This window comes from Squalius cephalus (genome assembly GCF_949319135.1).
Source record: "Squalius cephalus genome assembly, chromosome: 1".
Classification (NCBI taxonomy): domain Eukaryota; kingdom Metazoa; phylum Chordata; class Actinopteri; order Cypriniformes; family Leuciscidae; genus Squalius; species Squalius cephalus.
This window is the reverse complement of record NC_137122.1, coordinates 15,728,959-15,744,513: the sequence shown is the minus strand read 5'-3', so window position 1 is coordinate 15,744,513 and position 15,555 is coordinate 15,728,959. Positions and strand designations below refer to the sequence as shown.

General features: G+C 36.5%; 2 protein-coding genes and 1 long non-coding RNA gene across 7 annotated transcripts in view; 2 read left to right on the top strand and 1 right to left on the bottom strand.

Moving 5' to 3' along the window:
- LOC307171109 (uncharacterized protein) overlaps positions 1–15,555 on the top strand; it is a gene marked incomplete at its 5' end in the record, with an annotated part of 137,346 nt that overhangs the window by 58,399 nt on the left and 63,392 nt on the right. The gene's annotated exons all lie outside the window — the stretch shown is intronic.
- Positions 1–15,555, top strand: part of LOC307162997 (uncharacterized protein) — a 37,590-nt gene that overhangs the window by 7,232 nt on the left and 14,803 nt on the right. The window contains exon 3 of one of the 2 annotated variants that reach the window (XR_013822003.1): positions 4,955–6,176. The exons of the other annotated variant lie outside the window; for it this stretch is intronic. The gene's annotated coding sequence lies outside the window, so the exon portion shown is untranslated. Of the gene's footprint in view, positions 1–4,954; positions 6,177–15,555 lie in introns of those variants that run through there. 2 annotated transcript variants of the gene reach the window in all.
- On the bottom strand, positions 1,438–8,086 carry LOC307163996. Of its 4 annotated transcripts, none has more exons than XR_013822181.1 (8): positions 7,898–8,086; positions 7,450–7,554; positions 7,172–7,223; positions 6,862–7,035; positions 5,847–5,873; positions 2,601–5,088; positions 2,346–2,440; positions 1,438–1,693 (listed from the first exon to the last, which is right to left on the bottom strand). It is a non-coding gene; the product is annotated as an uncharacterized lncRNA (long non-coding RNA). The 4 variants fall into 4 exon arrangements; XR_013822182.1 differs by having other exon boundaries at positions 1,442–1,693; positions 2,346–2,666; positions 4,925–5,088; XR_013822184.1 differs by having other exon boundaries at positions 1,453–1,693; positions 2,346–4,527; positions 4,925–5,088.

Below are 15,555 nucleotides of genomic sequence, written 5' to 3'. Positions count from 1 at the left end.
GAATCTCAAGTGACAGCTTTCATTTTTTTTTTTGGTTTCTGAGTTGGTTGTTTAGGCCTACATCACCAAATCTAACTTTATCTTACCTGAATCACTGTCTTGTTTGCTAAAACATAGCACCTTTTTTCTAAACATGTCAGCAACGTTCCCAGAACTGGTTATTTTTGATTAACTGAGTTGCAGGAATTCAGCATAAGGGATATGTAAACGAGTTGAGATTAATAAATTGATAAAGCACGCAAACCGTTCGTCACAGCAGCCGAAAACAAGCCAAATTTGAGGTGCACAAACTTTCTACAGGCCTCCAGAGAAATCAAGTGTTTGCACAATTTAAAGATTTAAATTGTGTTAAAAATATTTACCCAAACTGATCAGTTAGTTTCACAAGCCAGAGAAAAAATTACGCCAGCATTATCAGGCAGCAGAGGGCACAATGTTGTTAGTGTTTAGTTGTAAGAATTTTCCGGGAAGGCCCCAAAAACTGCATTCAGGTCTTGATTCTTGAAGCAAATTACTAGACAACTGACAAATTGAATCCAGTTAGATTAGGCAATAGCATTGGAAACACTTACAAGCACATTATCAATACCACCTGACGATGATTTACTATCCACATGTGCAGAATCATGTTGTGATTAGTCAGTATTTAACCACTGATACTTTACAATTCACTTTTCCCCCCATCATCTAATAATTGTAAAATGAGTGGAATTGGTTGCAAGATTGTAGTACCACACACGGTGTCTGAAAGGCAATCTCTTTGAAAGGTCTCTCAAAAGCAAAAGACGAGACATATCCCAGCTGACATTTTAACGTCGAGTCACTGTTGAATCAACGTCAGGTGCCAGTGTTGGATAACCATTGAATTTTGTTTAGATTTTGCAAATCTAATCAACGTTGAAATAGCAACGTCTTTCCAACGTCACGTTTCTCAACATAAGTGAATTCGTCAACATTGAATCAATAGATTTTAGTTTAGATTTTGCAAATCCAATCAACGTTGAAATTTCAACATCACTATAAAGTCTTGCTTTTCAACAGTTTATTTTGTTAAACTGTTTTCACTAAAGTATTGATGTGTTCAACAGTAACAGCAAACACCTTAAAATGGATACATAAACACTAAGTTTGCGGACACAGAGTCAGCTAGGAAGAAGCCAATTGGTCAAAGCAAGACCAGGAGCCGGTTGCATAAACAAAGCCATTATGTTAAGACAGTGTCTTAAGTTCAAATATGACCCAATAGCAGTTAATCAAGGGCAGTCAGTCTTAGTTTTTGCTATCAAATTAGGCTAATCTACATTTTTATGTAAATGATTTAAAAAAGATATGAACAGTCTTAAAGAAAATAAATTGATGTCTAAGTTGTAAGACTGTCTTAGAGCTTTATGCAACCGGCCCAATAAAGATCAATAAAGAAGATCAATAAAGACATTTCACTGACGTAAGAAACATTCTTTATTACACGGCTGCAAGTGTGCCAACATTTCACACAACAATTTTACGTGTCGAACTTTAACCTTTAGAAAAACGGCCCAACCATTGGGCAACATTGAACACGGCTGGTTAAAATCTTCTCTTCTAGTTACTTCTTTCTACCACCGCCACCCATCCTCTGGTGCATATTTCAAGAATTTGGCCATGTATTCGTTTACTTTTGTTGTAGTTGTATCAAATGAGCTCAAGACAGTGTCTGATGAGGGGGAAAAAAACAGATCAGTATTAGCAAACGTTAACCTCTTAAAGGGGTGGTTCAGGATTTTTGACATCGGTCCTCATTCACACGTTAGCCTGGGTGTTATTTATCAGTGGAGACAGTTTTCAAAAAATTTCACCCAGTCCTTCCAGTTGCATAGTTCGCTGGTGGTCAACAGTATCCTCTAGCCTGCCATTAAAAACAGTTTTACCCACTCCACAGTACACCAAAATAAAATAAATTATAACGCCAGACTATCGATGTAAATGTCTGTTGAGAGAATAAATAATAACCGTTGATAAATAACACACAGGCTAATTTGTAAATGAGGTCCGATGTCCAAAATTCTGAACCACCCCTTTAAATTAAAATATTTTTCAAATATCAACTTCTGTGGCTTTGCCAATGTTTCAAGTATATAAATTAGTATTTATCAATGTGCAAGGTCATTGATATTCATGTGCTTGGGCGAGCAACAAAAGGCAGTTGGTAGTAACCAGTGCTGCCGGTTAGTCTAGAGCCCAGAATGGAGTATTATATATTAGAGCATGCTCTGTAGAGTCCTCCAACTAAAATGATTATTATTCTGCTTACTATATTCAATTTTTAAAAACATTGTTACAAAACTACTAGGTTAAAGCAAACTCACCACAGATTATCTTGTAGAGACGGGTCTTCATGAAGGCAACCTTCCCACTTTTTCCTCTGAGGCTCATTATGGTCATCATTTTATTTGTCATAGTTCTGCCATGGTAAAACAGATTTATATTAGAATATTATATTGCAATCGAGTTCATTATGAAAATGTAGCAGAGAGCGAGTAAGTGGGTGTGTGGGGGGAGTGCATGACAGTATATGCCAGGGAACATCACTGTAAACTAATGCAAAAAAGGAACAATGTTACTTGCGCAGCCATTGACTTCACATGGTCTGCAGCATCAACGCCTCCAAACCTCTTCAGATGTTTACTCTGAAAAGGAGCAACAAGAAATTAAAAATATAACCAGAAAAGTGGTCAGTAGAGTCCAGACCTCCACAAAGCAGGCACATGATGAGGACGAGGAGTTTGTAGTGGTCACCAAGGTGAACAAGCCAATTGTTAATGAAACTTTGCCAGCACTTTACAAGATTAATTATTTAACCCTTTTGTTGTCTTCGTTTTTTTATGGGCCTTTCACACAGGACGCGGTATGCGCGGCACTGCGCTATAAAACCCATTCATATCAATGGCTTGCGCCGCGCAAGGATGTTTTGTTGCTGCGTCGATCAAAGCGCAAGCGCAGCGGTGCGCATCATTGGCGTGCTCACGCGCACGCCGCGGTCAAAGTTCAAAATAGTTCAACTTTTGCCGCTGCGCTCTGTGACGATTACCAGCGCGGCCAATAGAAACAGGGGATCCAAACAAGCACGGAAATCAAAATGGATGATCGTCTCATAGACAGACAGATTTACATTAAAAATAGTTGTGTTTTAACAGTCAGGCAACTTGTAGGTAGGCAATGTGTGTAAACAGGTTTTTAATATGTGTCCCCATATAGGTTTTTAAAACTCCGCCTACGTCATAGCGCAGCGCAAATCGCGTTGTATCTGAAGGGCAACGCTGAACCCAGCGGCAAGCCCCGCGCATACCGCGTCCTGTGTGAAAGGCCCATTAGAGCACTTGTCCTCCAGGGTACATTAGCTACAACTAGCATAACACACACCTCAGAAGTGAATGAAGCCGGAAAAGGCACTTCCTGCTGTAAAGACCCGGATGAAAACATACTGTGCACGCTCTATAGGCCCCATGCTCCTATAAGACGTGCACACCTCTTCGTCTTGTCTGTCTCTGTTGTTGTCTCTGATCAAAAGGTGAAGCTGTACTTATTAGATCAGTTTGAGTGTTTGTCTTGTACCCAATCAGCGAGAGGCATAAGAATATCTCTACAAATCTTTAGCATTGAAATTCAGGGCTTAAAGCAAGAAAAGATTTGAGGTCTGAAAAGTTGTCCGGGAGGAAATGTGCACAATGTATTGAATTAATTTAAAAGTGCTCTTTGCCTGAAATCAGGAATGGTGCCTGAGAACTTTAAGCCCTGTACATTCGCCCCATGCACATTAGAGTTGTGAAACCATGTGTCACTAGCCTGATACGCAGACCCCAATAGAGTTCCGAAGTTATGACGTCACTTTTGTAGGCCAAAACGCGGAAGTGAGTTAGCATTTTAGCACTTCCGGTTCCCTCGCCCTAAAAGTCTATGGGTTTTTTGAATGGGTTTTTGCTAAATCGCCTGAAATAAGGTCTGTGGTTAAAGCCTCTTAATATTTTCACGTTTTGATCTATGACATAAAACACACCAGTTATAACCTGCTTGGCATTTGGTAAAGAAAATGTTAACAAAATGAGTATATATGGTTTATTTAGGGAACATATATGGTTTAATTCTAATATATTATAATAAGCATTTGTTGATGCTATTGGACAATTCTCTTTAATGTCAACATATATAATACAACTATTATATTAAATTATATTATGTTATATTATATTATGTTATATTATATTTATTATAATACAACTATTATATTAAATTATATTATGCCTATTATATTAAATGTTTGGAATTTAACTGTGTTATGCTTGTTCAGAGATTATTTGTATAGTTATCTTAAATACATAGAACATTTATAACTCCTCTATCTCTCCCTAGTTTTACTTACCGAGACTCGATAAACCTTGTCCCTCATGCTGGCCCGTACAATACCGGCAAGTAAACCAGCATCTAAGCTGCACTGTTCTACATGTCCAGATTTATAGTGGTTCTCTCCTCGATCTATGGTTTTTCTAGCGTCTAAGAAAAAGGACATAAGATTGGAAAATGATACGGCCATAGCTAATGTTAGTGCTTCTGAGATGGTAAAAGCGCGTTTTTTTTTCTGGCGAATTAGCAAATGGTATGCAAACATACAATCAAACATAATACAGTGCAAGATAACCTTTAAAGTTTATTTTGGGGCACAATGATCAGGCATAATAATCTTAATCACAAAGAAAATAATATTAAGGTTTATATAAACTAACAAAATAACAAACGATTTTTAATCCAAAAAAAGATCTCAGAGAGGCACGCATAAACAAAAATAGTTTCTAACATTTTTGGAAAAAACGATAGGGCAATATTTCTCATGAAAAAGTGGATAAGTGTTCATACACAGCGCAGATCATGAGCGAAAATAAAGAAAACTTACCAGTTCTGCTCCCTCATTCTTGTCCTCCAGGTGATTCTCTAAAGCTTCGAGCTCTTCTTCAGTGTTTGCCGGCTTCACTTCATAACTTGTTCCAGCAGATGAGGTGGCAACGTGAATTGTATCCTTGATTTTGACAAGGAGCTGAAGAACTCTCTTCTGGAATTCTAGCCAAAAAAGAAGCGACCAATTATTATTTTTATGGACAGACACTCTTGGCCAGGGCTGAATGATCTGGTTTAAAAATAAAATAAAGAAGGGAAATTGCTACAGCAGGTATTACAAATGAAGTATAATTCTAAGTAGTGGGAATGATCAAGAGTTTTGCTGATATTTCTTCAATTTGCCTTGAGGACAGCCTACACCCTCTCGGTCCCTGTTTTAGAAAGTTCAGCAATCGTCTGACAACCCCTAGGGCAGACAACATGCATATTGTCCAGCACAAACGTTTGCAAGCCTGCAGCGATCAAGGGTGAACAACCAGTCATCTTCTGTTCTTGCATCAATCTTCTCCTGTGACTGGTAGTTGAATACAACCCTGTTATGTAACACCAAGAGCAGCTCATCAACCAATGTGCGTGTTGCCTTATTTTTTACAGCCCATTTTGCCATATCACTTCCTAGATCACTTGATTCCTCCTCGGACAAAGTTCCAATTTCTGAATCACTTTCACCATCACTGTCTGAACATATAAAAACTAAATATTTTTAAGCCTAAATGTTTTATAAATAAAATCATTAAAAATTGAAAATAAGTCATAAACATTCAATCAAATGAGGTAGGCTGTGCTCATTTTTTTTAAATATTATCTTCCACATCAACCTGTATTTACATTTTACAAAAATGTAAATGATTTTAGTTTTAAGGGTAACAGTTACTTTCCGATTCAAATAGATGGTTGGGTTAGGTATGGGGACAACTCACCGTTGAAGGACGTGTTCTTCCAAATCTCTGGAAAAGAGAAGGAAGAAGAATGAAATCTCAACCTTATTTTAAAAGTTTGTGGATGGAAAGTGTGTCAATGTACCACCATGGCCTAATGGTTAGAGAGTCAGACTTGTAACCCGAATTAATAGCCAGGGCCCATCCGTAGTTGTTGAAACATGGGTTTCCTGTTTTCAAACATTACAGGGTGTGCGCGCATACCAGAGGCAGAAAGCCAGATTGGTGAGCTACTGCAACAAACTTAAGTATTGAAGCTTTCCTTATTGTTTGTATATAACTGCTGACTCAATAAAACGTGATTTTAGTCGGATCTCATTGTCTGTCTTTAATTTTGCAGTGTTACTGTGATGTGTGAATTAATACTGTACTGTAAATCAAAGATTTGATCATGGATTATGTGGGAAGCCTTAGTAGGCTACCTCCAACTGTGCTGATTATTCATTCGGTTCACATCACGTCACTGTAGCTTTGCGCCGCCATCACGGTCTCAGTAATGCCTGCAATATGTTGTGCAGTTGGCTGCAACAACAGCTGAAAGAGGAACCCTGAACTGGTATTTTATTCTATACCAAAAGAAAAGGATAGAAGAGAGAATCATTTATTTAAAAGACTTGGAAGTCTCATGTTGGTTTGTGGTTAATTATATTTCCATTATACTCTCAGTGCCCAACATTATACAGACAGATTTCGACAGATAATGTTTTTTCTTCATTTTATTTGTTGGATCTGTTTAAATGGTAAAGCACTTTATCATGGAAAGTTAGTAAGATTTGGAGTTGTTTTGAATATAACTGTCTGTCTGTCTGTTAGTTAATACTTACCTAAATCTAATAAATATTTTTCTGAAGTTCATAAAGATATTGTCTTCGTCACATGCACTTTAGATGTTATTTTGTGTGAGTAACGTTAGCTCTGCAGACACAATCTCAGCCTTGAAATGCATATTAAAGGACTAGTTCTTCCAAAAATGATAATTCTGCCGTCATTTACTCACCTTCATGTGCAAATCCATAAGTTTACTTTCCGTGGAAGACAAAGGGACTTTTTTGAATATATAGCGTAATGGAGACTCTTCTTGTCGATGTAATGATGGTCCCGCTCTCTTTTCAGGGAGAAGTAGTTCTCACTCAGCTCTCTATATTGTCTTTCGAGTCAGGGGAAAGCTCATCTAAAGGAGAGAGAGAGAGAGAGAGAGACAGACACACACACACACACGCACACTTTACTAAGGAAAGGCAAACACATTGTGTAACAAACTAACAGTGTCAGTTTATGAATTCATCAAAATTAGGAGTTTGGCAAACCTGCAGCTGATTCCAGATCAGGCATGACACTAGGTCTCTCATCGGGAGCTACCTACAACAAACAGCAGAGGAAGGCATATCAACATTAAAATATCAGCAAACTAGAAGCATAAACAATCTAGGCTGCTTTCGAGAGAAAACAACATATACAGGCAGGACACAGAAACTGGCAGAAAAAAAAAAAACTGTCAAACAAATGAGGTCAAAATATTTATGGTAAAAAATAATGGTAATGGTAAAATAATAACAACAACAACAACAACAAAAAACATACAGACCTTGACACCTTTCTAGCACTGTCTCTGGTGATGCTGATATGAGGGAAAATGGAGGTGTGCACAAGTGTGCTTGATGTCCTTGCATGTTTCTGTTCATTCTAAAACCTGTAGAAATTTCCCGCACATATTGTTAATGTATAAATAAATAAAAGTATCCTTAAAAAAAAAAAAAATGCAGGATTCCTGTAGGTTATTTTTCTAAGGAAAACAGTTTAATTCACACCTAATTAACATATATGGATGCATCTTGTACTTCTCTTACATGTTTGATTTACTTTCAATTCTTAAGATAGATTTCAAAACTGCATTTTCAAAATTATAAAGCTCCTTTAACAAAACAAATGTGCAAACGCGTTAGTCAGCTCTGGGGAAAACGCTCACAATCCCACAAATTATCATACTATGATAAAAGCATACATTTCCACATATTATTCCATATACTACTTACCTCTCTCAACCATTTGTACATCAAAACAGAATGCTGCCAGCCACCATAAAGGATGCCACGCGTTGATAGTAAACTCGTGTCTGTGACTCGCATGGTTCTTCGCTTGTATGCATGCTTATTGGTAACTCGCATATGATCGCCACCTATGGGTTGTTGAATATGTATTATGTTATGTATGTTTCCCTTCCAGGTAACCCAACACTGACTGCACAACCGATTCATTTTAATTGTTAATTAATTTTGTAAATCTAGCTTAGTTAACATATTTATATTCTAAAGTTTATATATAATTATATTTATTAAATTATTGTGGTATATCACTTTCTTGACAAGGTAACGCAAGGTATCATTATAAAAATGTACATTAAAAAAAAAAAATTAAAAAAATAATATACATTTGTGAGCGTGCCAAGCCCGCGAAACCTGGCAGCGGGCATATATAAGAAGGGGTTGTGACCACCGCGCGCAGAACCCGGTTTTCATTCCAAGTGGACATCCATATTCAACTACATTTCTGAGGTAAAGTACTTTTTACTTAACCGATGTAGGTAAATTACTTTTAAAACATACAAACCCCATACAAAGGTAAATGACACTTAAAACTTTGAAGAAAGTAAATAATAAAATCTAATTATAGCACATAGGCTACTGTAGGCCCCTACTCAGGGTATACAGATAAGTAAGTAAGATAAATAACGGCCGCTTTCACCTAATAAACATTTTTAATTGTCACAAAATGTATTAACTGTGTTTTCCAGTAAATGTACCACTACTTTTCACATAAACAATGGTTTTCCGGTTGTTTTCCCGTCCGCTATAAATGCCGTTACGTCTGTGACGTCATTTGGGATAGAGAAAATCCGCTCATATTGAAATTTACTTTTTTGAGTTTTTTTTTTTTTTTGTCTGTGATGTTATCGTTACTGTAAAATAAATCAATTATACAATTATTAATAATACTATCTTTACGTTGTATGGAAAGCGCGTTATTGTGGCTTGGCTGCGAGCGCTGGTGGTGTACGCGCAGCGCTCACGCGCTTGCAGCCAAGCCTATGAGAGCGAGAGACGTGCATGGCTTATAAAGATGAGGTCAGATTTGCCATCCGTCTGTCTGTCATATTATTAATACCACTACATCTAATAATATTTATAAATATAAACATTGTTAAATAAATATTGTTTTATTAATAACAATAATTATTATTGTATTTTATTAATAATACATTAATAATAATATTTTATTTAAATTATTATTGTCACCGTGTTAATAATATTATTATTTTCTTTTTTTCAGTATATATTGCAGTCTGATTATTGTAAGTGATAAATCTAGCAGTCATCCAGATTAGTCAAAAATCATTGCATTAATTCGTACAGATATCTCTCTCTCATATTCAGACATGTTTCTTCTTTCTCTTCCCTTTCCTTGTGTCAACAGCAGCTACAACACCCCCAAAGGCTCTTTTAAGAGCCCTAGCACACAGCGACTTTGTATTTTGTAAGTATGTTTTGAATGCCTACCAGATATTTAAGTTATAAGTCAGATACTGGCCTGACTCATATAGATTTCATGATTCAATTTGATTCACAAGCTCATGCAGTTTCTGATCTCTTTTTCGATTCATGATACAAATGCATTCACCTACCTAAACCAACCCAATGATTATCTTTTTTTATTTATTAGATTTTACATCGTTCCTCCTGCCCTCCTCCATTATCATACATCAGAGTCACCAGTAATGCCTTTACAAATTAAACGGATATCTTAGAAAACAATCTACTGTAGCATTATTTCCGATTTAAAATGTTCACAATGATCATTAATGAATAAACAATCCATGTCAATTCATACAGTATGCAGTGTCTGACTACTAATGTTTTTGTTTTTTTAAACTTTGTTTATGTGTCATCAGCAGCACCCCAACTCTCAACGACTGTCAACCCAACGACTCTTTTGGCATCTTTGGCTTTTTTTCTTGTGAGTATATTTTTTGACTGAGTATCAGATACTTTTAGTATTTGTATTTAGTTCAAACAGATACATCATGCAGCAATAATAATTTGTCTTAAGGATTTAAATAACTTGTTTTTTATAATTATAGTATATTATTATATTATACAATTTTATATACATATTCATTTTTTTTATTCAAAAATTAATTAATTTAATTAATTAGCAATAAATCATATTGATGTTTATTTGATTTTATTTACTGATTTTTAAACAAATATTTGCAATAGGCTTGCCACGATATAATACCGGTTATGAGGAACAAAATCGACAGAGATGGGAGCAAGTAACGCATGTTAAAGTCAAAACAAAAGTCCTTACTATCAAGTCTCAAGTCCCAGTGTACAAAAAATGCAGTTCCTGCTAAGGATCAAGTCAAGTCACAGTACCAATAAGTTTGCGGGCACTTCCGAGCTTATGTTTGTTTATATTATTTAATGTGCTTATTTTGCTTGCAATTTTGCAAATGAAAGGTTTGTTGTATTCTTCATACAGCACTAAATAAGTGTCTTTATACAATTAAAATAATGTATATTGTGGGAAATACACTTGTCCCTTCATTTTATGTCTAAACGTCTGGAAACTTGACCTATGTCTTCAATATTGGGATATAAAAAAGTTACATATTTAATTATAATCGTCACACAACTTTATCCGTAAACATGTTTTATTAAACTGTATTGTCAGTACCCTACATTAAAAATTAATTCAGGCTTTTGTTTGTCATTAAAAATAATGGAGACCGATTAAAAAAAAGTTTTACAAGTGATTTCTTATACTTTTGCTCCATCTAATGGACAAAATGAGTACTATAGACTTAATACGGCTAATAGTTTGTAATTATAATTATTATAATATTGCTGTTAGCCCAAACAGAACAAAACAAGTTGAGATAAATAAAGATATTAAATATAAAAATTTAATAAAAAATGATTGGCAGCATTTTTAATCTAATCTTTTGGATATATATCAGGTACAGTACATGCGTGTTTTTTCTCTAAAAAAAAGACAAACAAAGGAAAAAGGTTTGACATTAATTGCACTGAACTACACAATATTAACAATTATTTTTATCTATCTCTTATTTTTGTTTTTCAGGAGCATTTTCCAAAATCATCATTTTTATCAAACAATAACAATATACCTGTACATATAAATCTTTATATAACCAAATACATAATATATAATACTGACAATAACACACACATACCACAATGTCTTACTGGACTAAAAGGAGAAAGACTATGGCCAGTGTACAAGAGATAGAAAGAGATATTTTAGATGAATACAAAACACAAACTGAAAACACTGAGGAATCTGTTCATGGTCACAAATGTCAAGACTCTGAAAGTATAGATCTCACATCTTCTTGTAATATAGTTTCCTCTCTTTTGTCCCCACATGAGAACTCATGTGATCTGGAAAAAAACACAGATGCTGATTTCTTCTGTGATTCTGACAATCTCTCTGATCCTGGTAGTATCCAATCAAATGAATCTGATAGCAGTAGCAACAATTCACTTAATCAGTTGCAAACTAAACTGCAAACATGGGCAGCATCTTTTTTCATCCCTCTAGTAGCTCTAACAGCACTATTGGCAATCCTAAGATCAGAATTTCCTGATTTGCCCAAGGATGCAAGGACTCTTCTTGGTACACAGACAAAGGTACCCGTAGTAAAGATTTGCAATGGTGAATATTACCATTTTGGACTGGTAAATGGCTTGCAAAACATATTAGGTAGGATCTCCAATATTGCTGAAAATTTAAAAACTCTTGCTTTGCAGTTTAACATTGATGGCATCCCCCTGTTTAAAAGCTCCAGAACACAATTTTGGCCAATTCTTGCAACAGTTGACTGTGATGAAACACGATCTCCATTTGTAGTTGGTTTGTTCTGTGGCAGTAGTAAACCGAGCTCACTCAGGGAGTATTTGAAAGATTTTATTGCCGAATTAAAATTTGTTTTGCAAGAAGGCATTGTAAAGAATGGTACTCATTTTAAAGTTGTTGTCTCCTCCTTTATTTGCGATGCCCCTGCACGAGCATTCATCAAAAATGTCAAGTCTCACAATGGCTATTTTGGTTGTGACAAATGTTCCCAGACTGGAGTATGGTGTAATAAAATGACATATCCTGAAACAGATGCTCCACTGCGTACTGACATGGATTATGAAATGATGACAAATGAAGAACACCATTTGAACAGTAGTTTAAGCCCTTTACACGAACTAGTAAAAATGGTAACCCAATTCCCGTTAGACTACATGCACACCTGCTGTCTTGGAGTAATGAGGAGGTTAATTCAAATGTGGATGAAAGGGAAAAAGCTTAGAACAAGGTTGTCATCACAGCGTATAGCAGAGATTTCTGACAGACTTGTTGCTCTCCGTTCTTTTATGCCTCAAGAGTTTGCCAGGAAACCTCGTTCTTTGACAGATGTGGATAGATGGAAGGCCACAGAGTTCCGCCAGTTCATGATATACACTGGTCCCGTTGTGTTAAAAGGATGTGTTGAATCCGCAATTTATGACAACTTTCTTCTCTTTTCTATTGGCATGTTTCTGCTGCTTAGTCCCGGCCTCTCTGATTCAATGATTGAATTTGCTAAAAAGGCTCTGTTGTCATTTGTAACACATTACATCAGATTGTATGGCACAGACGAAGTAGTTTTCAATGTCCACCAGGTTATCCATCTTGCAGACGAGTATAAAGCATTCGGCCCTCTTGATAATATAGCGGCATTTCCATATGAAAATTACCTGGGTGAACTGAAACGATTGGTTAGAAAACCAGATTGTCCTTTACAGCAGGTTGTCAAAAGACTTTCAGAAATGCTTCCAAAAGAATCTCATCAATCTAATCTGTCATCAAGTTCAAAAGAGCTAAAAAAGGTGCATTTCTCAGATTTTGTTTTGTCACCCAAACAAGGAGACAACTGTATCAAAATCGACACAGACATAGCCATAATTAAGGATATAATCAAACAGAATGAAAGCGTTCATATAGTGTGTCAGAGGTTCCAAAAAACAGAATCATTTTACACTTATCCATGCGACTCCTCTGCACTTGGATGTTATAGAGTCTCTGTCTTGCAAGAAAAGACTGAAATAGTACCTTTGTCCAGTGTAAAACACAAGTACGTACTTCTTCCTGAAAATGATAATGGGTTTTTTGCAATACCCCTTCTCCATTGCAGATAGTGTTTGTTCAGCAGAGTGAGCACAGATGTAGTGTCAGGCTTTTGGAAATTATTTTAAATTTAAATAAACATAAAATATTGAAAAAGTTGAAATAAATCCTATAGGGTTATAGGATTCTATCATCATTTACTCACTCTCATGCTCCAAACCCATACGACTTTTGTTCATCTTCATAACACATATTAAGATATTTTTTTAACGAAATCTGAGAGATTTGGGTCACTCCATTGACAGTCCAGATAACCAAATCTTTCTAGATCCAAAAATGTCATAACATAGATTACACCTCTCAATTCAATTTGTGTTTGTAAAAGTAACTTCAAACACACTGGAACAATCCTCATTGGTGGGTTACGCACAAATACAAGCACTTGGGTGTATGCAATGCACTGTACATCTGTTTTAATCAATGTCTATTATGGCTAAATTAAATCTGTCCATCATATATAGCATTTAAGTCTTTTCAGAAGACTTAGATTAAACCTCTTGATTCATACTGATTCGTTTTTAATAGTACGATGACATTTTTTGATCTAGAAAGTTTTGGTTATCTGTACTGTCATTGGAGTGACCAAAATCTCTCAAATTTCATTAAAAAATATCTAAATATGTGTTTCTAAGATGAAAGTGAGTAAATCATGACAAGATTTTCGGGTAAACCCTTTGAAAGTTTGTTGAGGTGAGGTGACATTGTGAGAGAAGGGATTCCTGCTCATTAAAATAAAAAGATACTTTAATTTAACACACCCACTCTTTCTGTTATTTTCACTGCATACAAATAAGTACATTGCATTACATACAAATAAATTAATTCATGCCTGACTTACTCCACTGTGATTGGTATGGGTAAGGGAGCTGAACACGCAGCAACCCAGAACTAATCACAGCTGGGGTCAACATTTCTCAAATTTCTTATCTTTCCCAGACAATAATGGATAAAGTGAATCAGTATACATTAATAGAATTTCCTGACAAAAGCACAGATGTTGTCCCAGACAATTGGCTTTTTGGACAAAAGTGCTACTGGCCAAAATACACTCAAGAAAAATTAAAGGTGGCAGTAAAGAGACAAGAGCCTGTACAAGCTGGATGGAAACTATTTGAGCCTGTGCGATTGCTTAAAAAGTGTGGTAAGAATGTTTTTCTTTTTTTTTTATATTATTTATTTTATTATCTCAATGCACTGATAACTATACATGCTTTGCTCAATCGTATATATTATTTATATCTATATTACTAGAAACACTAGAAAAAGCACAGAAGATGCTTAAAAAGTATGTGGACTGTGATATCCACACGTCGGAAATAACTTCTGACGAAGAGGGCCATAATGAAAGAATAAAAAGAAAGAAAAGGTAATTTAAGGTTTAATGATAATAAATATCAAAGACTTTTATAGGTGTTGTCGGTAACGCTTTAGATTACAGCCCGGAAAGTACTGCGGAATTAAGACAAATTTACAGCGTATATACTTACTTTATAGGTCCACTATAATTACCGAAAGTTACATTGTAAAATCGCTTTAATTACGCAGTACTTTCCGGGCTGTAATCTAAAGCGTTACCGTGTTGTCTTATTGAGAAATAATTTTACTGTTTCCCTTTACAGGCCTAATCCACGCTTCCTAAACTTCACAGAGAATGATTCTGACCAGGATGATAATGCACCAAAAAAATCACGGCTCCCAGCTGCCCCCGTAATTGACATTCCAGGTATTATGGAAGTCTAATTAAACTGTTTTTGTAGTTAATTTTAAGAAAAAACTCTTCATGATCATATGTCCCTGAATTTCAAGGCGATTCAAATCTTTAAAAAAAAAAAAAAAAAAACTTTAAAAGTAAATTCCCATTGAATTTAATTTGAAATGCACTGAACCTGTCATAAAATTGGATGGACATATACAGTATATATGGGTTTGTGAAATGGAGCGGCCTTACGGGATGCTGGTCAGGGGCTGTAGCCGACACTGGATGCTGGTCAGGGGCTGTAGCCGACACTGGATGCTGGTCAGGGGCTGTAGCGGTCACTGGATGCTGGTCAGGGGCTGTAGCCGACACTGGATGCTGGTCAGGGGCTGTAGCCGACACTGGATGCTGGTCAGGGGCTGTAGCCGACACTGGATGCTGGTCAGGGGCTGTAGCGGTCACTGGATGCTGGTCAGGGGCTGTAGCCGACACTGGATGCTGGTCAGGGGCTGTAGCCGACACTGGATGCTGGTCAGGGGCTGTAGCCGACACTGGATGCTGGTCAGGGGCTGTAGCCGACACTGGATGCTGGTCAGGGGCTGTAGCCGACACTGGATGCTGGTCAGGGGCTGTAGCCGACACTGGATGCTGGTCAGGGGCTGTAGCGGTCACTGGATGCTGGTCAGGGGCTGTAGCCGACACTGGATGCTGGTCAGGGGCTGTAGCCGACACTGGATGCTGGTCAGGGGCTGTAGCCGA